Source organism: Copadichromis virginalis, linkage group LG15 (assembly GCF_057382275.1).
Source record: "Copadichromis virginalis isolate Kocher_CV1m ecotype Utaka linkage group LG15, C_Virginalis_male_GT1.1, whole genome shotgun sequence".
NCBI lineage: Eukaryota > Metazoa > Chordata > Actinopteri > Cichliformes > Cichlidae > Copadichromis > Copadichromis virginalis.
This window is the reverse complement of record NC_140632.1, coordinates 10,984,134-10,998,361: the sequence shown is the minus strand read 5'-3', so window position 1 is coordinate 10,998,361 and position 14,228 is coordinate 10,984,134. Positions and strand designations below refer to the sequence as shown.

General features: G+C 39.7%; 1 protein-coding gene across 3 annotated transcripts in view; it reads left to right on the top strand.

Moving 5' to 3' along the window:
• Positions 1-447: 447 nt before the first annotated feature.
• wasf1 (WASP family member 1) overlaps positions 448-14,228 on the top strand; it is a 63,397-nt gene continuing 49,616 nt past the window's right edge. For 2 of the 3 annotated variants that reach the window (XM_085431880.1, XM_085431879.1), the window contains exon 1: positions 521-887. The gene's annotated coding sequence lies outside the window, so the exon portion shown is untranslated. The other variant, XM_085431877.1, reaches the window with a different exon arrangement.

The following is a 14,228-nucleotide window of genomic DNA, read 5'->3' as shown; positions in this document are numbered from 1 at the left end:
TCTTATACGTATGACCGGAATTATTAACTTAAAATTATTAATTCATTACATTCATTAAATATAAATGTATTAATTTATATATTTTGAAGACATTCATAAAACAGATATTTCAGTTGGCTAGAATATTACTCATTTAAATATTACTTTGCTAGAATTAGAATTATTACAATTAACACTTTTAGGCAAAACTACCAAAATTATGGCGGCAGTTTGTAAAATGAGACGAAATACTAACGAGGCAGTATTTTGTTTTTCAAGATAAGCTGTCAGTATGTTGTTTAATGTGTTGTTGTGAATATATTGATTCACTGTGTGATTTTATTTTCTCTTCAACTGTAATGTTTGAAATAATCCAAATCAGTGTGTCCCTCCCTGAAATCGATTGGACAGCACAACACCAAGGTTTGAGATAATAAGCCAATACCGCGAACGCGCACGAGCCTCCCACGAGTACACTTCAGCAGCAGCATGGGACGTTTTCTCGCGCCCCAACAATAGAGTGGTACGTACCATTATTACCGATTTCAATGGGGACGTTTTCTTGTGGATATACGTAATTTCACACTACTTCTCTTAGAAAGAAAACAAATGTCGCATACGGGTAAAAATCAAAGTGGTTTTATGACGTGAAACCTGATGTAAGCTTAACCGGACTAACTTTATTGCCAATTTCATCAACATTTGCCCAGAGAATCCCTTTGGAAAAAAAGTGGCTGGATTCATCTCCGCCGCCGCCTCTTCCAGCAGGAGTACATTTGATTACGGAGCCAGTACAACCATGGATCCGACCCGGGGATTTAAATTTTTGGACACGGTGGCACACTCTGCTGCTCAGTAAGGATGGAGAGAAAATAAGAGGGTTTTTTTTCTTCTTACAAACGTATCAGGTAAATAATTTCTTTTTAAATTTTGCACTGCAGTGCATCATGCAAAATGGGACTTTAGTAACGTTATGTTATCGCTATTAGCACAGCGGCAACTTACCGTCATAAAACCGAGTCACCGTGTTGTAACATTAGACTTCAACTGGAGCTGCTCGACTAATAACGGTCTTGGTAATTTAAAACTGCCTGGCCATCACTGACTCCCACGTTTACCCGGTGTACAGTTGACAATTGTGGCAATGAGAACAACGTTAGGCTACCAAAGTGGTCAAAATCCCACAAAGTAGCCTACCTACCAGTAGCATTTTTATTTTTGAATGACTAAAGGAGGAATTGGTAATGGGACCGCTGGGTGATAAATTGCAGCTGCACATCTGCATGAGATCCCGCTGCAGCGTCTTGACATAGTGAGTCTGAAGAATATCACACTAGTGAGAAAAGCAGAGAGCAAATATTTGCAATGCTCCCCAATTAACCCATCGTGCATAAACAAATAAATAAAAAGACGTAGAGTGTGTTTTATTTGTTAGCGAGTTTGTGGAGTGGGCAGTTTGCTACAGTGTCATGAAGGGAACCACGGGCAGTTAATTTTATAAGAATGCATTGATTTGCCTCTGCGAGGCAGAGGAGAAGGAGGACAGGGGTTGGGGTCTATTCCAGCCAGCTTCGTTTGCAGTCATGGGGGGATGGTAAGCCTTCAGCCCAGTGAAAATCATGCTCTGTGAAATCCGAAACCTTCTTTGTACTACTTCAAGTGCAACAAGAAAAGTGGGCACGAGGGGCATCGTCGTTTTGTGACCGCTGTGCAGTAATCAGCTTTTATATGTAGTGACAGCACGAATATGTTCTTTGATACACAGGAGGCCGGCTAATATGGGCTTTGCACTTCATCAAAGTGAGCATATCTTTTCTACAGTCTGTCCAGTTGAGACAAACTAAGAGTTGGGTCTTTGGATTGCTGCAGGTAACTATTGCCTGCTGAGTGGCCAGCAGCATATTTCATGGTTTGCCTCTTTTAAAAATGCAATAGTAAATGTAAGAACAGCCTGTAGTGACAGTGTGGGTTCAGCTTCGTGGTTGATGATGAATGAATCACCTTTAGAAACATCAGCTGCAGAGCTATTGCTAAAAATCCATGTATGCCACTGTGGATGCTGCTTCTGACAGTGGATTAGTGTGCCTCTGATGTGTTAAAATAACAAATACAGAGCGAGGTAAACTAGGGTTTACATGTGATGGCAGGAATTTAATAATTATTCTTTTTTTTTTTCTAATAAATAGTGAGGTTAAAAAAAAGAAAGAAGCTATTTATCCTACAAGGCTAGACATCTTGTCCAAATCAACAAATGCAGAGCTCTGTACACTCACATTGCCTTGGCTGTGATTCAGTGGAATGCATAAATAAGACTTAATTCCTCGATTTGATCAGAAGCTGCATTAATAATTAATGCAGATAGAGAAGATGTTGACTCTTTCCAGATGACCTTAAATATTTACCTGTTATATCAAATTAGCCCACATCAAACACACACACACATATATATATATATATATATATATATATATATATATATATATATATATATATATATATATATATATATATATATATATATATATATATGAGAGAGAGAGAGAAGATCTGTCATGGTCCTGTATGATGGCTGGAGCAGAAGAACTCAACTTCAAGGGAAATACTACTTTAGTCTTGTTCTGATCAACTGTATGTGACCTGAACTGCAGATGAGTAAAATTTACAGTAGTGCAGTGAATGTCACCAAGACTCCAGATGAATGGATATCTTTTAAAAACGTTTAAAAAAAAATCTGTAGGTTAAGAGCATATGGCAGAAACAAAATGGTCTGTGGGCCATTGCAGCTGTTAAATATATCAGCCTGCAGGAGTGGCCTCCAAACTATCACATGACTGAGAACTATAGCCTAGCTTTCATAAGCGCTCTGAGGGATCATGCAGGGACCATTTGTCATATTGTTTGGATTCAGAGCTGGCTTGAGGACATAATCCAGAGACTGTCCCCTAACCACCGGTCTGATTCAGCCTCAGTGGACATGTCTTAAAGGATGTCTGATGTGGTCCAGACAAGAGGCAGTAGTTCAGTTTGAGGCAACTTCTTTTTAAAGCAGGCGACTTTCTGACCTTTATGTTATATGCATGTCTTTTTTGGTCCTGAAAAACGTCATGCCAAGGTGACAAATACACAGTTGAGGGCTCTGTTCACATTGGCCGCTCTTTGATACATGAATATATACAAAAGTTTCTCAGTTTTGCTACAGGTGTCTCCTCAGAATAGAATCGAGCCTATTGCCATTTTATGTTATGCTGTTTGTGAACTTTTTGCTGTGAGGGATGACATTTCATCAGTGTGCACTTCTCGTGCTTTTTTATTTAAAAACAGCCTCCTGTGGAGGCTTTTGGAAGTCTATTATTTGTTGACAATGCTCTGATCCTCTGCCAGTCTTTGACTTTCTCATGCTAGCAAGAAATCTCTTTCTCCTCTGCTGTCTTTTTTTAGGGTCTTTCTTTTTGGTCTTTCTCCTCAGAGGAGGAGAAGGGTGATAGGGGGACGCAGAATGACAGGGGGCATAAGGAAAGAGTGTGTAGAAAGAGAAAGGAGGGGAATAGATGAGAGTTAAGTGAGTGATGGGTGCCTGGCATGAAGAGGCGAGAGGAGGTGGTGGGAGGAAGGTGGGCTAGGGATTCTGGGAAAGGCAGAGAGCGCAAAAATGAATGCGAGTGTGCGTAATGTGTAATGCCAGCTTACGTGCCATTTAGTTGAGCTACAGGCAGCCCTCCTATCTCCCAGCTGTTAGGATCCTCCAGAGGGCCCAGCACACAGGAGCTATTGTTCTTCTTGGCCAGGCCCACAGCTCTATAATACTGCTTCTGTCTGCAGTGTGAACTGGTCTGACAGAGAGACACCAGTGCACGGTTAAGCCTCCCTGACTGGTGCTCCTTGTGTCTTACTACCACTGCCTCCACCACTTCCAAGAGTTTACACCAACTGCCTCACTGTATTTCTTTAACCATTTCTTTTTAACTTGCTTTTCTTCAGTAGGGGATGCTGTCCACGTTCTCTCCTTTATTAATTTTTTGCTTTGCTTCCATGTCTTAATCCAGTCCTCGGTCAAACTCCAGGGATGGAAGTTGTCATAGTGTGCCTTAACTCAGGACTTACTGTTGTGCCTCATGGCAGATAATGTTTTGCTTTCTTTCAGTGATGCCACCCTGGAACAAAGGTAGAACGCCATTTTCAGAAATAAAATACATTACTTCTATTGAGAAGAAAGGCTTAATATCTCCAAAGATATATAAAATCCAAAATTTTGATCACAGAGCACCATAACTTGATCTTTAGTCTTAAAAATCTGCTATACCATGTCTTTTATAAATCTGGCATAGTAAGTAACTCTCTGCCTTTTGTCTTTTATCTTCACACAAGGGAGGAGAGGGTGTTGACAGGCTTTCTTAGAGTTGACAAGGTAACTCTGAAAAAGACTTGCCTGATAGTGCCAGAGGGACAGTCAACTGGACAAAAAGAAAGATATCACAACTGAGTTTAAGGGTACCCCTTTCCCATCTGTAACGATCTGTTATCTGTCTTTCCGTCATCTAAAGCTGAATGGAACACAAGGCGTTATTCCCTTCAGTTTATTTGCCTTCGTTATATCTACACAGCACGCTGTTGCTGCCACAGCTGCACAGTGTTTAAACACATGCAAGAGTTCTCTCATTCACTACATCACTTGAGGCTCTGACGAGTTTTAGAAAGGATTTGTCTTGAGTTGAGACTGTATTTCATATCTGTCAGATGCAGCTTGAGGAATAGGAAGTGTATGTACGTGCTGTCTTAGCAGTCTATGGTACAGAGCTGATTAAAAAAAACAACAAAAAAACAAGCAAGTAAATAAATAAATAAATAAAAATATAAGGAAAAAAGGTTGAAGGCTTGAAATTCTGGCTAAAAATATTTTGTCAACTTCCAGCTCATAGAATAACAATCATGAGGTCTTTTCTGGGCTCACAATCTTCAAATTTAATAAAGAATCCTCTTTGGACTTGACATAATAGGCACGCATTTGGGAAATGGAGCACCATGGTGTCCCATGACTGACCTGGCTTATTCTGCCAGCTGAAAGCCAAAATCGCTACACAATGGGGTAAACTGTGGACGGTTGAAGCCACTCCCCTGGTGTCAAGTATATGTTTGGAAGGTAAATGTAGTCTGATCCCTTTCTCGGCACAATGTAGGCTTCATCTGCTTTAGGAGCAAACTGGATACACGGTTCTCCCTGGGAACTTTAGGCTCAGAGACTAACAGTGTTTGTATTTGTGCGTATATGATGTCCAGAGTTGGGGGTTTTCTAGGCGTTTATATTGGCAAAGCAGTTAAATTGTAAGTTGCCTTTTCTCAATTTAGATCACCATTTATTTTTTTCTGCCTTGTTTGCTACCATTAGTCAGTGCTGCTTTCTGACTTCAAAACGATCTCCTCAGCTGCACTTAGAGCATGTGCATATTTGAATGCATTTGAATATTCAAAGTTAGGCAAAATAGAGCCATAATGTTTCGCACAGAATAAAAATATAATCTCTTCTGTTTTACCCGTCTTCCTCATTTTGAATACGTGTGTTCTTTTTCTGTCTTGATTTCAGCCATATCTTCAGTCTCCTATTTTTGCCCATTTCACTGATTGGTTCTTATTGAGCTGGAATGGTCATTGTGATCATGTGCGATGATTGATGGAGGCTGAAAAATGGAAAGCAAAAGCACCTTTATCACAGCCACAGCTTGAATCTCTCTTGTCAAGACTTAGTATGTCTGTGTTCAATTACAGATGCACCGAATTTTCATCAGGATTTTCATAAGCACTCATTTTTCTTCTCTGTTTCTCTCCCTGTGGTGGAGCAGGGAATACGTTACCATCAAGAATAACGAAGAAAATAAGAGATGCAGATGAGATTTTCTCTTGGGCGTATTATGTTTTACACAATTTCTTTAGATCTAGTTCAGGATTATTGTTACCCTGAAGACTACCATGTTTGTTAGAAGTGCTGCTGCTATAAAAGATCTTAATATTATAAAATGTTATTTAAATAGTAGTCTTTAAAAGAGGAAAACAAAGCCATGGCTAATAAAAAAAATGCAAAAAGGGATGGAGGAAAATGGTGGGAAAAGAGGACACAAATGGAGCAGTAACCTTAGTGTACACCTTCAGTGTGTTTGTCCACTGTTTCACAGCAGGGGTGCCTGTGCACACAGGCAACTGCTGCTTTCAATTAGAAGCCAATATTTGGCTGTTCATTTACAGCTCGCAGCAAGGATCCAGCTCTGCTTTGATTTGCATGAGGCCCAAGTACAAGGCTTGTCTGATTTGCACTGGATGGAAGCCCAGCAGAGGCTGTGAGTGTAAGCTGCTCTTCCCTCTCAGATGGGACGATCGGAAGTGGAGGCTCGCCTTTCCTTTTGTCTCTGATGGTTAGCAGCAAATGCCAAATTCAATTAAACCCTCTGCAAGAAACCTCCTATTCAGTAACCACTTCATCTTTTTTTCTTTCTTTTTTTTTTAAATACATGCTTATCATAAAGCGATTCTGTCAGTCCTCCAGCACAAAAACTGCTCCAGAGCAGGGGTCAGATGGAGTTTAGGCATTTGTTACTGGCTGTAGGATAGGGCGTCAATGTGTGAAGGTTTTGCTTCAGTAGAATCCTATATGCTGTAATTTTCCTGTAAAATTCATTGCTGTGGCCAGAGGAAATATGGAGGTAGTTATTGATTGTGATTATCTACTGTCAGGCCTCTCTAAAGTAGAGTAAAATGTATCTGATATGATGCTGAATCAAAGTCATTCTAAACTGCCAAGCCATGGGAATGGTCTGAGATGCAGCAGTTGCTTACATAACAGTCTTTCATTTATAGACACATGCCCACAGCTAAGAGCGTGTCTAGGCTCACTGTTATGTAAGAAAGAGAAAAATCCTCTGTGTTCATATACATTAGAGATGATACATCTTGAGATAAGTTATGTTTCTAGACTAACATTACCAGTATGGATTATTTATTAGTTGTACATCTAGAGCAATAGGTGGGGGATCAATGTGTGTGTTTTTTGCTTGTGTATCACACCTGACATCACGCATATCCTGGAGCATTTTTATTTATTTATTTTTAAACATTTAGTGCTGTTGAGTGGGTCACAAGATGGCCGATGTGTGAATGTGATTCATTGCCTCAGAGGTCAGAGTGTAGCCAGCCAGTGAGCTGTAACTGTGAACTGTCATCCGCTTGACATAGCCACTTACTACTCCGCTGTTTTTATGATGCAGGACACTGATGGCTATGGTCTGCCCATTGCAGAATTAGTTTGAGCTGAGAACACAAAAATGCAAATAGGACTGTGGCAAAAAGAATACTGATGACAGTTATTTCAGTCGGTACTTTAAGCTGAAACCTCTAATGTGTTCTAGTTCCACGCCATTAATATAGTGAATGACATAACAGATTGTGCTAGCTCACCACGGCAGGAAATTCTGCTCTTTTCCTGCTGCAGAGAAATGTTAATTTTGTTTGTCGTGTTGCAACTGGCTGGTTGACAGTTCCTAACTTTATCAGTACAGTATGCATTTCTATTCAAAATTACTTGCTCTGTCAGTTGCGTTTCCATTGCATACCAATATCAATAGAATACAGTCAACATGGCAGTCAGTAAATCTGCCATTTACACAGATATAAAGTAAGTTCTTAGAAGGTACTTGCATATTACACCTGAATCCCAACTCTCTTCTGCTATACCTTTATTAAAAACAAAACAAAACATAATTCTAGCACCACACCTCCCCATTACATGAATAAAGGCTCTTTGAAGACCTTAAAGGCTACCTTTTATCCCTTTCTATATTTTCTGTGATATGTATACTATTAAGGTTATTTACATTTATATTTGGATTAAACGTGGCCAAAGTTTCAGATAAACTGAGGGAACACCATGCACACCATGGATAAGGTAAATAAGAATTATTTTGAACTGTGAATCATGCAAAGCTGCCCTAAAAGTATCCAGAATAAAATGATGGGACTAGAAATTAGATCAATGGGTTCACTTTAGCAACTTTATTTTTTTTTTCCCCCATAAGTGCACAATGAAAATAAAATGCATTCACTTTATCTTGCCATCTAGGGTGTAGATGCAGTGTACACCCCAGATGGCAGGTGTTCTACTAGGTCGGCATGCTAAGCTAAGCTAGGCAAGAACCCAGAGTAAAAGCTTAGTGATTGCCGACCCCAGCAGCCAGACCCTTAACTTAACAAGTAACAAACAGATGAGCAGTCAGGCTGTAGCCTCTCTTTCTACCTGTTCCCTTTTCTAAAGCAGATTCAATGTGACGGTTGCTTTTTTGTGCTTGTTTTCATCTTTGCTTTGTGCGGTTAGGTTTGTATTCTACCAGGAGAAAGATCTTCGAGATGTGTGTACTCATTAGGAATTTGTGTTGGTCAGTGCGGTTGTAGCCTCAGGTTTAAATGGCGATTATGAGATGGCGTGTTTCAGCTGTTTTAAAGAGTAACATGAAAGAGCAACATGAAAGTAATTTAACAAGTACTATAACAAATTACATTTTCCCAGGAGTAGTTAAGTGACGTACTGCATTACCCTTAAGAAAAGCGTTTTGTGTAATATGTGTAATGATGACTTTTTTTGAGTAACGACTCTAACAGTGATCACAACAAACAGGGGAAATACCTCAACAAACATGCAAACCTTTGACGCACAGCATGCAACTAATTTGCATGAATATAATTTCCTTATTGCTGCTTGGCAACGGTGGTTATTCTCAAAATGGAGCCGGTGAGAACTTAGTCTGGAATCAGTTGCCAGTGTTCTCGGCTCTTACTGGTGACTGGCCAGTCAGCCTCCCTGATCTTCTCTTTCATGCATGTGCAATATGGGCACAGCACCATAAGCTCGCTCACAGCCACATGCTAACATGCTAGCATGTGTTAGCATTTTCTTCACTGTAAAAAGGCACAAAATTTGCCAAAGTAAACACAGGCAGTAGTTGGTGCCGTTCTAGAAAATTTTCCACTAACCATCAAGCTGTTCAGTCGAAATGCTGTTGAGAGAGTGCATTAACTTGAATGTCTTATTATTCCTTGCAAATACCCAAATTTTGCTTAGTTATAGAAAATAGAAGAAACTTATTTCCCCGGGCTTTGATTTGGATCACAAATTATTAAAATGCATTGGGGAGTTTAACGAACCTTGTTCCCGAGTCTGAGCTTACTTGATTAATATATGTAGTGTATTTACTGCAAGGGGCCTCTTTTCCTGAATTTCTCCTGCATATCTGTTAAGGGGCGGAAGACACTTCTATGTTTGCAAAGTGAAGGGCTCTTATGTGTGGGAGGGAGAGCTGGACTATTAGTTTAGCTTAGGAAGTGCTTATCTAGTAGCAGAGGAGCATCGAGAGCTCTGGGTTGTCGAATGATGCAGTGGTGACTATGATTGACAAGGGCAGGGTGTCTCAGATATCCTAACACACACACACTCTCAGGGGTGCAGTGATGAGGAGGGTGGCAGAGAAGCCAAAGTTTGACCAACCGTAATAGATAACAAAGAATCGTGTGGGAGCAGAGATAACGGCTACTATAGATTATGTCTCTTTCTTATTCGTCTGTTACTTTTGCCTGTGTAGAGACACACACACACACACACACACACACACGCAAGCCTCACTTATTGCGGCTGAGGAGACTAGAGGCTTGAAATATGCCCACCGGTAAGAAGAGAAAAAAACCCCAGAAGCAAACAGGTAGAGGGAATACGCAAGTCAGGGGCTTTCTACCTGTCGGAAGAATTGGATTTTGCTTCCCTTTCAAGATGTGCCAACAGGAGACGAGCAGAGAGCCTCACAATGCCTGGTGACAGCCAAAAGAAAGAGGGAGAAAAGGGACCAAGAGGTGCTTTGTCTCCCTCATCTTTGTACCATTGTCACCCGTATTGCTTTCTCTAGAGACAAGAAACTGGTTTATTTTTTTTTGATCTAATGATCAAATCTATATGGATGACTTGTGTGTGTATGTGTGTCCATGTGTGTGGATGCAGATGGAAGACAGGATTGTGTCTGTAGACCAGCATGCACACAAGCGCTCCTATTCACTGAATATAGTGAACTGAATCATGCAGACACCTTAAGTAACAGTCTGCCATAATATAAAAATGTCTTCTCATTGCTTGGAAAAACTGCCTGGTAAGCCTGGAGATTACCATTATTCAATGTAATGACAGAGTAAGTGAATGACCAAAGCCTTAATTGAGTCAAATCTTCTATAGTACTGTTAATACAAGCCTGTTAGACCACATTTTATAATTTGCTTTAGCTTCTTTTTTTTTTTTCTGTAGAGATTCATTCTTTCCTCCCACCCAGTTGTCTAGATTAGCATCTACCATTTTGACTTGCAGAGGGATTTTAAAATCGTCCAGGATTAAATGTGTGCGTGTGCATAAGGTGGAGGAAGCCAGTGTGGTGGTCATGAGATATCAGAAGGCACAGGTCAAAAAATGCCTGCGGCTGACCTGTTGACCCCTAATGAGCAAACTGTTTCTATATATGGAAAAGGGCCTAAAGGGCAGTGACTGGCCTCTGCCTTCTTGGCTGCTACTGTAGGACCACCTATTACTATCATTTTTTAGGTTTAAGATATGTATTTGATACTGTAGTTTATTATATCCTTTTGTTTTACATCTGTTTAATGACTAGTTACACTTTCAAGGTGCTCAATTAGTGTTTGACCCAAGTCATACTGACCCATGTGGCTCTTTGTCGTTGTTTACACAAATGCAAGTCAGCAGTGAGAAACAGAGATGGGCAGTAATCCGATTACTTTTTCAAGTAACAAGTAAAGTAAGGGATTACTATTGCAAAAAAGGTAATTAGATTACTGCCACTTTCCCGTAAGCACGCTGCATTACTAAAACCGTGATGATTTTTTTTTTTTTTTTTTTTGCAAGTGTCTCTCATGACAGTGACGTAAGCGAGTGCGATTTTCATGGCAACAGCTGTGTGCAGATCAACAACGGATAATATATCGAGTGCGGGAGAGAGTATGAGCGTGCAGCATTTAAAGCGTGGAAGTACTGACCTTACTTTGAGTTTGATTCCGTAAAAAGTGACAAAAACATTAGCGTCCGCTGTTCACTGCGTGGGAAGAAAACTTATTTTTACAGCTAAAAAAACCCCTAAATGTCCGAGCAAGCACAGAGTACGCTGCCACGGAGTGGGAAATTCACAGACAAACTCGCAGATTCTTCAGTAATTAGTTACTGATTACTTTTTTCAAGTAACGTGACCAACACTGGTGAGAAATGCATTATGTTACGGTGTCAAGTAACTTGACACTTCTTTTTGGTAAGTCAGTTAAATTATATTTAAACACTGATTATTTATTTCTAAGTCACAATTAGACTGACAGTAGGGGTGGACTCAAAATTATATCAAGATATTTAAAGGAAATGTGCAATATTGATATTCATGATGAAATTTTAAAAAATGGTGATGTTTTATTGGGGAATGCAGTTGTCAAGCAGAAGCATTTATTTGTGCAAGCAAAATGAAGTGTATTTTCCAGAGCTGTTGGAGAAGTATGTTGCAAATTTGCATTACAAACAACTCAGTTTGAGACTGGCAGGAGACACAGGGTTGTGTTGGGAAGGGCATCAATTCAATAAATTTTGTTTATATAGTGCCAAATCAGTCATCTCAACACCCTTTATATTGTAAGGTAAAGACCCTACAGTGATACAGAGAAAACCCCAACAACCAGATGACCCGCTATGAGAACGCACTTGGTGACAGTGCATTCTCATAATGGGAAGAAAGCTCTGGAAGAGCCAGGATGAGGAAGGCAACATGCTGCAACATGCCTGATCTCAGACATCCCTGGCTCATCTCATTGTTTGTACTGGAGGACGTGAACACTTGGGGTCGCAATGTCATTGCTGTGACACTTTTATTTCACATATAAATTTGATATGACATGGCACAACACTAGTTGACCGTCCCTGGTTTTGGTAAGCTACAGTGTGAACAAAGAGGATGCAGCTCATGGCATGCTTGCTTGAGGAATGTATCATTAGAAAATGTTATAGTTAGCTGAATCAGTTTAAGCTTGCTCAAATGAGCACTTGATATCACCCCAGTGGTCAGCCCTGCTGTTCTGTACCACTGGTGCCGCCTTAAGCCTCCTCACAGCAAGGGCATCTTCACTAACCATCATTGTTCTGGTCTCCAGGCGCCATATTCTCAGAATCATCTCTCATGCACAGATACAAACACTGACATTGCACACAGCCACAAGACAGCCCATGAGAGGTCTGCACAGCTGCTCTGGGCACTGTGATCGGTCTAGTTTAGACCACAAATCTGCCTTGATTTCCCTCTTGCTTCTCTCATATAACCATTTCGCAATTCCTGCCAAATGCTACTGGGTTCGTTGAATGGTCTTGAATGGATGTTGCTATTGTTGTATTCACAAATACATTGGTTCATGGTAGGTGTGCCTTGTGCGTGCATGTCTCAGGTTGTCTCAACATATGAAATTTGCATAGGAAAAAAATTATGGAACTGGTTGTTTTGTTTGGTTTTTATTATGTAAATTTAAAAAAATTATTTATATAAACTTTGGAAGTTAAAGATTTTTTTTTGGCCTTATTTAAACACATCTCACTGTACTCAAGGCAGTGGTGCAGGAGAGACTGACTGAAATACACTTTGCCTCCAAGCTGTTTTACAAACCTCCTCTCGTCTTTTCAGTCTCAGACCATGATGCATTCTTAGATGTAGATCAAAGGGAATTGACAGAAGAACAGTTCAACTATAGTGTGCTGAATTTGGACTTTTGCACCAGAGGTAGGTAGATAGAGGTGTGATGCAGTGATCAGCATGAAAATGTGAGTGCTTAAGGCGCAGGCGCAGCATAGCAGGGTGCCATATCTTGTGATTCATGTCACTTTATTTTGAGAATAACTGCTTCTGACTTGTTCTCCCCCTGGGGTATTTATTTCAGTCAAATGAATGTGAATTGGTATGTTGTACAGTACTGAATAACAATGCCTACTGTACTGCAATATATGAGAAAAATTGCAGTATCAATGAAATATTAGCTTCTACTGTCCAGATTATTTTTTTTTACTTCTCCTCTCTGCCCTAGAACACAGAGGCCCTGTTGTAGACTCAGGGATTGATCTCAATGAGAAAAGATGATCTCTCTCCTTCTCCCCTGATACCACCCACACAGCTTTTTCTTTTTTCTGCCGCAAGCATCCCCCTCTCAGCCCACCTCATATTCCCCCCTTTTTCTCTTTCTCTCTTTGTCTGGAGACCCTCTATTTCTGAACAGAGCTCAGAAAACTTTAAACTTGCAGAAGAAGTTATGGTTCTTCTGTGAAAGTCTGTCCAATTTTATTCATAAAGAAGATACCTTAAAAAGGGCACACCGCTATACATGAGCTATACATTGCGTGGTACTGTGTACAGTACTCTGCAAAGGTCTTGAGACATCCATTTTCCTAGAATAGCAGCAGTGAATTATTGAAACGTGAAAACATAAATGGATTTATGGTATATAAGGCAAAAACAGTTTGAACAATTCTAATAAGCTTAAGAGTGAATATTTGGCATGACCACCGTTATTCTTCAATTCAGTTTGAACTCTCTTAGACAAACTTTTTTATATTTTCTTTGAGTATTCATCAAGGCTTTCTCCAGGCTTCTTGAAGGACATTCAAAGATGATCGCACACTGCTTTAATAATGTTGAAGTCCAGGCTTTAGGAAAGGCAACTCATGGCATATGTTTTTTTTCTGTTCAGGTAAGTTTTTAATCCATAGGCATCATTGTCATTCTGAAAAATAAAGTTGTTGCCAGTCAGACACTTTGGCATTGTATGAATGATCAAAGAAGATCCTGTTTTGTTTTGTTTTGTTTTTTTGTTCAAAGTCCAAAGAAAAACTTTGAAAGACCCTCAAAGTCTAGAGAACTATTTCTCAAGACCAAATGAAAAAGTCTGCCTCCTTGGAAGCAACATATAAAGATAGGAGGTTCGGCTCAAAACTTTTGCACAATATTGTTTTTAAAGAAACCATGTCAGTCTTCTTTCACAAAGAATCTTCAAAACAAAACTATGAATAGTGAAGATGGAGTAAATATAATGACTTGGCATACATTTTTTTTAAAAAATATAACAACATGACAAAATGCACAAAAAATAAAACTATTTTTCAAATTTGTCATGACTTTATTTCTTAGAAAGCTAATGTATGACCTTTTAAT